The sequence below is a fragment of the Rhinopithecus roxellana genome, chromosome 10, assembly GCF_007565055.1.
Source record: "Rhinopithecus roxellana isolate Shanxi Qingling chromosome 10, ASM756505v1, whole genome shotgun sequence".
Classification (NCBI taxonomy): domain Eukaryota; kingdom Metazoa; phylum Chordata; class Mammalia; order Primates; family Cercopithecidae; genus Rhinopithecus; species Rhinopithecus roxellana.
In genome coordinates this window covers 66,313,510-66,325,639 of record NC_044558.1, presented here as the reverse complement: position 1 = coordinate 66,325,639, position 12,130 = coordinate 66,313,510, and positions in this window count along the sequence as shown.

Below are 12,130 nucleotides of genomic sequence, written 5' to 3'. Positions count from 1 at the left end.
TCCCAAATATCACTTTGCAGATTCCACGAAAAGAGTGTTAGCAAACTGCTTCTTGAGGCAGAGGTTGTAACTCTGTGAGATGAACTCACAGATCAGAAAGAAGTTTCTCAGAAAGCTTCTTTCACGTTTTGAACGGATGAAATTTCCTTTATCAGCGTAGGCCTCAATGTGATCCAAAGAAGCCCTTCTCAGATTCCTCAAAGACAGTGTTAATGGACTGCTCCACGAAACATAAGTGTAACTCTGTGAGATGAATTCACACATCACCAAGAAGTTTCTAAGAAAGCTTCTTTCTAGTTTTCATCTGTGGATATTTCCTTTGTCACTGTAATGTTCATTGCGCTATGAAGTATCTAATTGCAGATTTCCAGAAAACTGTGCTAACAAACTGATCACTGAAGAGAAACGTGTAACTCTGTGAGTTGCATTCACACATGGCAATGCAGTTTCTCAGAAAGCTTCTCTTTAGTTATTATGTGAGGATATTTCCTTTATCACCATGGGCCCCAATAGGCTCCCAAATATCACTTTGCAGATTCCACGAAAAGAGTGTTAGCAAACTGCTTCTTGAGGCAGAGGTTGTAACTCTGTGAGATGAACTCACAGATCAGAAAGAAGTTTCTCAGAAAGCTTCTTTCACGTTTTGAACGGATGAAATTTCCTTTATCAGCGTAGGCCTCAATGTGATCCAAAGAAGCCCTTCTCAGATTCCTCAAAGACAGTGTTAATGGACTGCTCCACGAAACATAAGTGTAACTCTGTGAGATGAATTCACACATCACCAAGAAGTTTCTAAGAAAGCTTCTTTCTAGTTTTCATCTGTGGATATTTCCTTTGTCACTGTAATGTTCATTGCGCTATGAAGTATCTAATTGCAGATTTCCAGAAAACTGTGCTAACAAACTGATCACTGAAGAGAAACGTGTAACTCTGTGAGTTGCATTCACACTGGCAATGCAGTTTCTCAGAAAGCTTCTCTTTAGTTATTATGTGAGGATATTTCCTTTATCACCATGGGCCCCAATAGGCTCCCAAATATCACTTTGCAGATTCCACGAAAAGAGTGTTAGCAAACTGCTTCTTGAGGCAGAGGTTGTAACTCTGTGAGATGAACTCACAGATCAGAAAGAAGTTTCTCAGAAAGCTTCTTTCACGTTTTGAACGGATGAAATTTCCTTTATCAGCGTAGGCCTCAATGTGATCCAAAGAAGCCCTTCTCAGATTCCTCAAAGACAGTGTTAATGGACTGCTCCACGAAACATAAGTGTAACTCTGTGAGATGAATTCACACATCACCAAGAAGTTTCTAAGAAAGCTTCTTTCTAGTTTTCATCTGTGGATATTTCCTTTGTCACTGTAATGTTCATTGCGCTATGAAGTATCTAATTGCAGATTTCCAGAAAACTGTGCTAACAAACTGATCACTGAAGAGAAACGTGTAACTCTGTGAGTTGCATTCACACATGGCAATGCAGTTTCTCAGAAAGCTTCTCTTTAGTTATTATGTGAGGATATTTCCTTTATCACCATGGGCCCCAATAGGCTCCCAAATATCACTTTGCAGATTCCACGAAAAGAGTGTTAGCAAACTGCTTCTTGAGGCAGAGGTTGTAACTCTGTGAGATGAACTCACAGATCAGAAAGAAGTTTCTCAGAAAGCTTCTTTCACGTTTTGAACGGATGAAATTTCCTTTATCAGCGTAGGCCTCAATGTGATCCAAAGAAGCCCTTCTCAGATTCCTCAAAGACAGTGTTAATGGACTGCTCCACGAAACATAAGTGTAACTCTGTGAGATGAATTCACACATCACCAAGAAGTTTCTAAGAAAGCTTCTTTCTAGTTTTCATCTGTGGATATTTCCTTTGTCACTGTAATGTTCATTGCGCTATGAAGTATCTAATTGCAGATTTCCAGAAAACTGTGCTAACAAACTGATCACTGAAGAGAAACGTGTAACTCTGTGAGTTGCATTCACACTTGGCAATGCAGTTTCTCAGAAAGCTTCTCTTTAGTTATTATGTGAGGATATTTCCTTTATCACCATGGGCCCCAATAGGCTCCCAAATATCACTTTGCAGATTCCACGAAAAGAGTGTTAGCAAACTGCTTCTTGAGGCAGAGGTTGTAACTCTGTGAGATGAACTCACAGATCAGAAAGAAGTTTCTCAGAAAGCTTCTTTCACGTTTTGAACGGATGAAATTTCCTTTATCAGCGTAGGCCTCAATGTGATCCAAAGAAGCCCTTCTCAGATTCCTCAAAGACAGTGTTAATGGACTGCTCCACGAAACATAAGTGTAACTCTGTGAGATGAATTCACACATCACCAAGAAGTTTCTAAGAAAGCTTCTTTCTAGTTTTCATCTGTGGATATTTCCTTTGTCACTGTAATGTTCATTGCGCTATGAAGTATCTAATTGCAGATTTCCAGAAAACTGTGCTAACAAACTGATCACTGAAGAGAAACGTGTAACTCTGTGAGTTGCATTCACACATGGCAATGCAGTTTCTCAGAAAGCTTCTCTTTAGTTATTATGTGAGGATATTTCCTTTATCACCATGGGCCCCAATAGGCTCCCAAATATCACTTTGCAGATTCCACGAAAAGAGTGTTAGCAAACTGCTTCTTGAGGCAGAGGTTGTAACTCTGTGAGATGAACTCACAGATCAGAAAGAAGTTTCTCAGAAAGCTTCTTTCACGTTTTGAACGGATGAAATTTCCTTTATCAGCGTAGGCCTCAATGTGATCCAAAGAAGCCCTTCTCAGATTCCTCAAAGACAGTGTTAATGGACTGCTCCACGAAACATAAGTGTAACTCTGTGAGATGAATTCACACATCACCAAGAAGTTTCTAAGAAAGCTTCTTTCTAGTTTTCATCTGTGGATATTTCCTTTGTCACTGTAATGTTCATTGCGCTATGAAGTATCTAATTGCAGATTTCCAGAAAACTGTGCTAACAAACTGATCACTGAAGAGAAACGTGTAACTCTGTGAGTTGCATTCACACATGGCAATGCAGTTTCTCAGAAAGCTTCTCTTTAGTTATTATGTGAGGATATTTCCTTTATCACCATGGGCCCCAATAGGCTCCCAAATATCACTTTGCAGATTCCACGAAAAGAGTGTTAGCAAACTGCTTCTTGAGGCAGAGGTTGTAACTCTGTGAGATGAACTCACAGATCAGAAAGAAGTTTCTCAGAAAGCTTCTTTCACGTTTTGAACGGATGAAATTTCCTTTATCAGCGTAGGCCTCAATGTGATCCAAAGAAGCCCTTCTCAGATTCCTCAAAGACAGTGTTAATGGACTGCTCCACGAAACATAAGTGTAACTCTGTGAGATGAATTCACACATCACCAAGAAGTTTCTAAGAAAGCTTCTTTCTAGTTTTCATCTGTGGATATTTCCTTTGTCACTGTAATGTTCATTGCGCTATGAAGTATCTAATTGCAGATTTCCAGAAAACTGTGCTAACAAACTGATCACTGAAGAGAAACGTGTAACTCTGTGAGTTGCATTCACACATGGCAATGCAGTTTCTCAGAAAGCTTCTCTTTAGTTATTATGTGAGGATATTTCCTTTATCACCATGGGCCCCAATAGGCTCCCAAATATCACTTTGCAGATTCCACGAAAAGAGTGTTAGCAAACTGCTTCTTGAGGCAGAGGTTGTAACTCTGTGAGATGAACTCACAGATCAGAAAGAAGTTTCTCAGAAAGCTTCTTTCACGTTTTGAACGGATGAAATTTCCTTTATCAGCGTAGGCCTCAATGTGATCCAAAGAAGCCCTTCTCAGATTCCTCAAAGACAGTGTTAATGGACTGCTCCACGAAACATAAGTGTAACTCTGTGAGATGAATTCACACATCACCAAGAAGTTTCTAAGAAAGCTTCTTTCTAGTTTTCATCTGTGGATATTTCCTTTGTCACTGTAATGTTCATTGCGCTATGAAGTATCTAATTGCAGATTTCCAGAAAACTGTGCTAACAAACTGATCACTGAAGAGAAACGTGTAACTCTGTGAGTTGCATTCACACATGGCAATGCAGTTTCTCAGAAAGCTTCTCTTTAGTTATTATGTGAGGATATTTCCTTTATCACCATGGGCCCCAATAGGCTCCCAAATATCACTTTGCAGATTCCACGAAAAGAGTGTTAGCAAACTGCTTCTTGAGGCAGAGGTTGTAACTCTGTGAGATGAACTCACAGATCAGAAAGAAGTTTCTCAGAAAGCTTCTTTCACGTTTTGAACGGATGAAATTTCCTTTATCAGCGTAGGCCTCAATGTGATCCAAAGAAGCCCTTCTCAGATTCCTCAAAGACAGTGTTAATGGACTGCTCCACGAAACATAAGTGTAACTCTGTGAGATGAATTCACACATCACCAAGAAGTTTCTAAGAAAGCTTCTTTCTAGTTTTCATCTGTGGATATTTCCTTTGTCACTGTAATGTTCATTGCGCTATGAAGTATCTAATTGCAGATTTCCAGAAAACTGTGCTAACAAACTGATCACTGAAGAGAAACGTGTAACTCTGTGAGTTGCATTCACACATGGCAATGCAGTTTCTCAGAAAGCTTCTCTTTAGTTATTATGTGAGGATATTTCCTTTATCACCATGGGCCCCAATAGGCTCCCAAATATCACTTTGCAGATTCCACGAAAAGAGTGTTAGCAAACTGCTTCTTGAGGCAGAGGTTGTAACTCTGTGAGATGAACTCACAGATCAGAAAGAAGTTTCTCAGAAAGCTTCTTTCACGTTTTGAACGGATGAAATTTCCTTTATCAGCGTAGGCCTCAATGTGATCCAAAGAAGCCCTTCTCAGATTCCTCAAAGACAGTGTTAATGGACTGCTCCACGAAACATAAGTGTAACTCTGTGAGATGAATTCACACATCACCAAGAAGTTTCTAAGAAAGCTTCTTTCTAGTTTTCATCTGTGGATATTTCCTTTGTCACTGTAATGTTCATTGCGCTATGAAGTATCTAATTGCAGATTTCCAGAAAACTGTGCTAACAAACTGATCACTGAAGAGAAACGTGTAACTCTGTGAGTTGCATTCACACATTGGCAATGCAGTTTCTCAGAAAGCTTCTCTTTAGTTATTATGTGAGGATATTTCCTTTATCACCATGGGCCCCAATAGGCTCCCAAATATCACTTTGCAGATTCCACGAAAAGAGTGTTAGCAAACTGCTTCTTGAGGCAGAGGTTGTAACTCTGTGAGATGAACTCACAGATCAGAAAGAAGTTTCTCAGAAAGCTTCTTTCACGTTTTGAACGGATGAAATTTCCTTTATCAGCGTAGGCCTCAATGTGATCCAAAGAAGCCCTTCTCAGATTCCTCAAAGACAGTGTTAATGGACTGCTCCACGAAACATAAGTGTAACTCTGTGAGATGAATTCACACATCACCAAGAAGTTTCTAAGAAAGCTTCTTTCTAGTTTTCATCTGTGGATATTTCCTTTGTCACTGTAATGTTCATTGCGCTATGAAGTATCTAATTGCAGATTTCCAGAAAACTGTGCTAACAAACTGATCACTGAAGAGAAACGTGTAACTCTGTGAGTTGCATTCACACATGGCAATGCAGTTTCTCAGAAAGCTTCTCTTTAGTTATTATGTGAGGATATTTCCTTTATCACCATGGGCCCCAATAGGCTCCCAAATATCACTTTGCAGATTCCACGAAAAGAGTGTTAGCAAACTGCTTCTTGAGGCAGAGGTTGTAACTCTGTGAGATGAACTCACAGATCAGAAAGAAGTTTCTCAGAAAGCTTCTTTCACGTTTTGAACGGATGAAATTTCCTTTATCAGCGTAGGCCTCAATGTGATCCAAAGAAGCCCTTCTCAGATTCCTCAAAGACAGTGTTAATGGACTGCTCCACGAAACATAAGTGTAACTCTGTGAGATGAATTCACACATCACCAAGAAGTTTCTAAGAAAGCTTCTTTCTAGTTTTCATCTGTGGATATTTCCTTTGTCACTGTAATGTTCATTGCGCTATGAAGTATCTAATTGCAGATTTCCAGAAAACTGTGCTAACAAACTGATCACTGAAGAGAAACGTGTAACTCTGTGAGTTGCATTCACACATGGCAATGCAGTTTCTCAGAAAGCTTCTCTTTAGTTATTATGTGAGGATATTTCCTTTATCACCATGGGCCCCAATAGGCTCCCAAATATCACTTTGCAGATTCCACGAAAAGAGTGTTAGCAAACTGCTTCTTGAGGCAGAGGTTGTAACTCTGTGAGATGAACTCACAGATCAGAAAGAAGTTTCTCAGAAAGCTTCTTTCACGTTTTGAACGGATGAAATTTCCTTTATCAGCGTAGGCCTCAATGTGATCCAAAGAAGCCCTTCTCAGATTCCTCAAAGACAGTGTTAATGGACTGCTCCACGAAACATAAGTGTAACTCTGTGAGATGAATTCACACATCACCAAGAAGTTTCTAAGAAAGCTTCTTTCTAGTTTTCATCTGTGGATATTTCCTTTGTCACTGTAATGTTCATTGCGCTATGAAGTATCTAATTGCAGATTTCCAGAAAACTGTGCTAACAAACTGATCACTGAAGAGAAACGTGTAACTCTGTGAGTTGCATTCACACATGGCAATGCAGTTTCTCAGAAAGCTTCTCTTTAGTTATTATGTGAGGATATTTCCTTTATCACCATGGGCCCCAATAGGCTCCCAAATATCACTTTGCAGATTCCACGAAAAGAGTGTTAGCAAACTGCTTCTTGAGGCAGAGGTTGTAACTCTGTGAGATGAACTCACAGATCAGAAAGAAGTTTCTCAGAAAGCTTCTTTCACGTTTTGAACGGATGAAATTTCCTTTATCAGCGTAGGCCTCAATGTGATCCAAAGAAGCCCTTCTCAGATTCCTCAAAGACAGTGTTAATGGACTGCTCCACGAAACATAAGTGTAACTCTGTGAGATGAATTCACACATCACCAAGAAGTTTCTAAGAAAGCTTCTTTCTAGTTTTCATCTGTGGATATTTCCTTTGTCACTGTAATGTTCATTGCGCTATGAAGTATCTAATTGCAGATTTCCAGAAAACTGTGCTAACAAACTGATCACTGAAGAGAAACGTGTAACTCTGTGAGTTGCATTCACACTTGGCAATGCAGTTTCTCAGAAAGCTTCTCTTTAGTTATTATGTGAGGATATTTCCTTTATCACCATGGGCCCCAATAGGCTCCCAAATATCACTTTGCAGATTCCACGAAAAGAGTGTTAGCAAACTGCTTCTTGAGGCAGAGGTTGTAACTCTGTGAGATGAACTCACAGATCAGAAAGAAGTTTCTCAGAAAGCTTCTTTCACGTTTTGAACGGATGAAATTTCCTTTATCAGCGTAGGCCTCAATGTGATCCAAAGAAGCCCTTCTCAGATTCCTCAAAGACAGTGTTAATGGACTGCTCCACGAAACATAAGTGTAACTCTGTGAGATGAATTCACACATCACCAAGAAGTTTCTAAGAAAGCTTCTTTCTAGTTTTCATCTGTGGATATTTCCTTTGTCACTGTAATGTTCATTGCGCTATGAAGTATCTAATTGCAGATTTCCAGAAAACTGTGCTAACAAACTGATCACTGAAGAGAAACGTGTAACTCTGTGAGTTGCATTCACACATGGCAATGCAGTTTCTCAGAAAGCTTCTCTTTAGTTATTATGTGAGGATATTTCCTTTATCACCATGGGCCCCAATAGGCTCCCAAATATCACTTTGCAGATTCCACGAAAAGAGTGTTAGCAAACTTCTTCTTGAGGCAGAGGTTGTAACTCTGTGAGATGAACTCACAGATCAGAAAGAAGTTTCTCAGAAAGCTTCTTTCACGTTTTGAACGGATGAAATTTCCTTTATCAGCGTAGGCCTCAATGTGATCCAAAGAAGCCCTTCTCAGATTCCTCAAAGACAGTGTTAATGGACTGCTCCACGAAACATAAGTGTAACTCTGTGAGATGAATTCACACATCACCAAGAAGTTTCTAAGAAAGCTTCTTTCTAGTTTTCATCTGTGGATATTTCCTTTGTCACTGTAATGTTCATTGCGCTATGAAGTATCTAATTGCAGATTTCCAGAAAACTGTGCTAACAAACTGATCACTGAAGAGAAACGTGTAACTCTGTGAGTTGCATTCACACATGGCAATGCAGTTTCTCAGAAAGCTTCTCTTTAGTTATTATGTGAGGATATTTCCTTTATCACCATGGGCCCCAATAGGCTCCCAAATATCACTTTGCAGATTCCACGAAAAGAGTGTTAGCAAACTGCTTCTTGAGGCAGAGGTTGTAACTCTGTGAGATGAACTCACAGATCAGAAAGAAGTTTCTCAGAAAGCTTCTTTCACGTTTTGAACGGATGAAATTTCCTTTATCAGCGTAGGCCTCAATGTGATCCAAAGAAGCCCTTCTCAGATTCCTCAAAGACAGTGTTAATGGACTGCTCCACGAAACATAAGTGTAACTCTGTGAGATGAATTCACACATCACCAAGAAGTTTCTAAGAAAGCTTCTTTCTAGTTTTCATCTGTGGATATTTCCTTTGTCACTGTAATGTTCATTGCGCTATGAAGTATCTAATTGCAGATTTCCAGAAAACTGTGCTAACAAACTGATCACTGAAGAGAAACGTGTAACTCTGTGAGTTGCATTCACACATGGCAATGCAGTTTCTCAGAAAGCTTCTCTTTAGTTATTATGTGAGGATATTTCCTTTATCACCATGGGCCCCAATAGGCTCCCAAATATCACTTTGCAGATTCCACGAAAAGAGTGTTAGCAAACTGCTTCTTGAGGCAGAGGTTGTAACTCTGTGAGATGAACTCACAGATCAGAAAGAAGTTTCTCAGAAAGCTTCTTTCACGTTTTGAACGGATGAAATTTCCTTTATCAGCGTAGGCCTCAATGTGATCCAAAGAAGCCCTTCTCAGATTCCTCAAAGACAGTGTTAATGGACTGCTCCACGAAACATAAGTGTAACTCTGTGAGATGAATTCACACATCACCAAGAAGTTTCTAAGAAAGCTTCTTTCTAGTTTTCATCTGTGGATATTTCCTTTGTCACTGTAATGTTCATTGCGCTATGAAGTATCTAATTGCAGATCTCCAGAAAACTGTGCTAACAAACTGATCACTGAAGAGAAACGTGTAACTCTGTGAGTTGCATTCACACATGGCAATGCAGTTTCTCAGAAAGCTTCTCTTTAGTTATTATGTGAGGATATTTCCTTTATCACCATGGGCCCAATAGGCTCCCAAATATCACTTTGCAGATTCCACGAAAAGAGTGTTAGCAAACTGCTTCTTGAGGCAGAGGTTGTAACTCTGTGAGATGAACTCACAGATCAGAAAGAAGTTTCTCAGAAAGCTTCTTTCACGTTTTGAACGGATGAAATTTCCTTTATCAGCGTAGGCCTCAATGTGATCCAAAGAAGCCCTTCTCAGATTCCTCAAAGACAGTGTTAATGGACTGCTCCACGAAACATAAGTGTAACTCTGTGAGATGAATTCACACATCACCAAGAAGTTTCTAAGAAAGCTTCTTTCTAGTTTTCATCTGTGGATATTTCCTTTGTCACTGTAATGTTCATTGCGCTATGAAGTATCTAATTGCAGATCTCCAGAAAACTGTGCTAACAAACTGATCACTGAAGAGAAACGTGTAACTCTGTGAGTTGCATTCACACATGGCAATGCAGTTTCTCAGAAAGCTTCTCTTTAGTTATTATGTGAGGATATTTCCTTTATCACCATGGGCCCCAATAGGCTCCCAAATATCACTTTGCAGATTCCACGAAAGAGTGTTAGCAAACTGCTTCTTGAGGCAGAGGTTGTAACTCTGTGAGATGAACTCACAGATCAGAAAGAAGTTTCTCAGAAAGCTTCTTTCACGTTTTGAATGGATGAAATTTCCTTTATCAGCGTAGGCCTCAATGTGATCCAAAGAAGCCCTTCTCAGATTCCTCAAAGACAGTGTTAATGGACTGCTCCACGAAACATAAGTGTAACTCTGTGAGATGAATTCACACATCACCAAGAAGTTTCTAAGAAAGCTTCTTTCTAGTTTTCATCTGTGAATATTTCCTTTGTCACTGTAATGTTCATTGCGCTATGAAGTATCTAATTGCAGATTTCCAGAAAACTGTGCTAACAAACTGATCACTGAAGAGAAACGTGTAACTCTGTGAGTTGCATTCACACATGGCAATGCAGTTTCTCAGAAAGCTTCTCTTTAGTTATTATGTGAGGATATTTCCTTTATCACCATGGGCCCCAATAGGCTCCAAAATATCACTTTGCAGATTCCACGAAAAGAGTGTTAGCAAACTGCTTCTTGAGGCAGAGGTTGTAACTCTGTGAGATGAACTCACAGATCAGAAAGAAGTTTCTCAGAAAGCTTCTTTCACGTTTTGAACGGATGAAATTTCCTTTATCAGCGTAGGCCTCAATGTGATCCAAAGAAGCCCTTCTCAGATTCCTCAAAGACAGTGTTAATGGACTGCTCCACGAAACATAAGTGTAACTCTGTGAGATGAATTCACACATCACCAAGAAGTTTCTAAGAAAGCTTCTTTCTAGTTTTCATCTGTGGATATTTCCTTTGTCACTGTAATGTTCATTGCGCTATGAAGTATCTAATTGCAGATTTCCAGAAAACTGTGCTAACAAACTGATCACTGAAGAGAAACGTGTAACTCTGTGAGTTGCATTCACACATGGCAATGCAGTTTCTCAGAAAGCTTCTCTTTAGTTATTATGTGAGGATATTTCCTTTATCACCATGGGCCCCAATAGGCTCCCAAATATCACTTTGCAGATTCCACGAAAAGAGTGTTAGCAAACTGCTTCTTGAGGCAGAGGTTGTAACTCTGTGAGATGAACTCACAGATCAGAAAGAAGTTTCTCAGAAAGCTTCTTTCACGTTTTGAACGGATGAAATTTCCTTTATCAGCGTAGGCCTCAATGTGATCCAAAGAAGCCCTTCTCAGATTCCCCAAAGACAGTGTTAATGGACTGCTCCACGAAACATAAGTGTAACTCTGTGAGATGAATTCACACATCACCAAGAAGTTTCTAAGAAGCTTCTTTCTAGTTTTCATCTGTGGATATTTCCTTTGTCACTGTAATGTTCATTGTGCTATGAAGTATCTAATTGCAGATTTCCAGAAAACTGTGCTAACAAACTGATCACTGAAGAGAAACGTGTAATCTCTGTGAGTTGCATTCACACATGGCAATGCAGTTTCTCAGAAAGCTTCTCTTTAGTTATTATGTGAGGATATTTCCTTTATCACCATGGGCCCCTATAGGACTCCCAAATATCACTTTGCAGATTCCACGAAAAGAGTGTTAGCAAACTGCTTCTTGAGGCAGAGGTTGTAACTCTGTGAGATGAACTCACAGATCAGAAAGAAGTTTCTCAGAAAGCTTCTTTCACGTTTTGAACTGGATGAAATTTCCTTTATCTAGCGTAGGCCTCAATGTGATCCAAAGAAGCCCTTCTCAGATTCCTCAAAGACAGTGTTAATGGACTGCTCCACGAAACATAAGTGTAACTCTGTGAGATGAATTCACACATCACCAAGAAGTGTCTAAGAAAGCTTCTTTCTACTTTTCATCTGTGGATATTTCCTTTGTCACTGTAATGTTCATTGCGCTATGAAGTATCTAATTGCAGATTTCCAGAAAACTGTGCTAACAAACTGATCACTGAAGAGAAACGTGTAACTCTGTGAGTTGCATTCACACATGGCAATGCAGTTTCTCAGAAAGCTTCTCTTTAGTTATTATGTGAGGATATTTCCTTTATCACCATGGGTCCCAATAGGTTCCAAATATCACTTTGCAAATTCCATGAAAAGAGTGTTGGCACACTGCTTCTTGAGGCAGAGGTTGTAACTCTGTGAGATGAACTCACGGATCAGAAAGATGTTTCTCAGAAAGCTTCTTTGACGTTTTGAACGGATGAAATTTCCTTTATCAGCGTAGGCCTCAATGTGATCCAAAGAAGCCCTTCTCAGTTTCCCCAAAGACAGTGTTAAAGGACTGCTCCACGAAACATAAGTGCAACTCTGTGAGATGAATTCACACATCACCAAGAAGTTTCTAAGAAG